Below are 1,379 nucleotides of genomic sequence, written 5' to 3'. Positions count from 1 at the left end.
GTAGACCAGGCTGGTCTCGAACTCACAGAGATCCGCCTGCCTCTGCCTCCCGAGTGCTGGGATTAAAGGCGTGCGCCACCACCGCCCGGCTAAAACACCTTTCTTACAGGACTCAGAATGGTCACTGTGCCGGGAATCTGGGCCACATTCTATCACAAATTTATTTGAAACTTCACCTTCCCGTTTTGTGTTTTTCTTGCTTTACTTGTGTTAGGAATACTTTTTGGCTTATTTTAGCCTTGAAATAAGGTTCCCAAAGTCATAGTTTTCCTAAAAAGACCATTTAAAAAGACTCTTTGTCTTTCAGTCTGGCTATGAATGTTACTGGGGTGTAGAATGTTGTTGTCCCAGCTTTGCCCATTGAGCCATTGTCTGTTTGCTCTCTGCTCCATGAACTCCTTTATATGTGTGTGTTCCCTTAGTGTGTTCGGTTTCCTGCTTACAGAGGACCTTCTGCCCTTAGGCTGCGTTCAGAGCCAATTAACAGGGAGGGAATGCTGTGGGCGCTGTGCAGCAGTGCTTTAAGTCGGATGTGTCGGGTGGAGCGCCGAGGGAGGCACCAAAGGCAGGAGTTGTTGACAGGCCAGACACATGCCAACCCAGAACCCAACGTCCCCTTTTCTTGATCGTGTCACACATGACTGTTGCCTGGTGTGTTGGTAAGTCAGAATTGGCTCTTCACTGACAGTTCCCTTCCTGGGATGACGAGTGCACATTGATACAATTTGCTGGAATAGGCCATCTGAATAACCACAGTTCTCTAGACTTGATACAATTTGCTGGAATAGGCCATCTGAATAACCACAGTTCTCTAGACTTGGAGTCCCAAGGTGGTAACGTTAATATGTTTACTATTGTTCTTACTTGAAAACCTCTCCACAGAAAAGCACAAACTACAGCTATAAATCCATATCTATAGATAATTCACCTGGCAAGAACCTACTGAGTTCTGACAGCTGTAGACACACTTCTCAGCTTACTGGGGGCTTGAGTGTATGGCAGTGAAAGAGCAAGTCCTTTCAGAAGGGTTGGAGGATTTTTTTTAATGCAATCTTTTTATTTTTCTATTTGGTTTTGTTTTTAATCATAGAAAACAAAAATTATTCTTGAAACTAATGTACTCTTCTGATGCAATAATGGAAGCCAGAGAAGTCACAGTTTCTTAAAACAGTCTAAACTGTATCCTTCAACTTACTGGAACAATGTTTGATACTCAAGTATTTAGGATGCATTTGTGTAATTTCTTGAATGACATAATAAACAATCTCTTAAGGCAGGCCGTGTACAGTTGTGGTTGTTTTCTTCCTTTAAAGTAGAGTAGTAGCCGGGCGATGGTGGCGCACGCCTTTAATCCCAGCACTCGGGAGGCAGAGGCAGGC

At 43.9% G+C, this 1,379-nt stretch overlaps 1 protein-coding gene across 1 annotated transcript in view; it reads left to right on the top strand.

The window, feature by feature from the left end:
• The window catches only part of Rcbtb1 (RCC1 and BTB domain containing protein 1), a 56,367-nt gene that overhangs the window by 40,903 nt on the left and 14,085 nt on the right, over nt 1-1,379 (top strand). The window lies entirely within an intron of this gene.

The sequence above is a fragment of the Microtus ochrogaster genome, chromosome 17, assembly GCF_000317375.1.
Source record: "Microtus ochrogaster isolate Prairie Vole_2 chromosome 17, MicOch1.0, whole genome shotgun sequence".
NCBI lineage: Eukaryota > Metazoa > Chordata > Mammalia > Rodentia > Cricetidae > Microtus > Microtus ochrogaster.
This window is presented reverse-complemented; position numbering and strand designations above follow the sequence as displayed.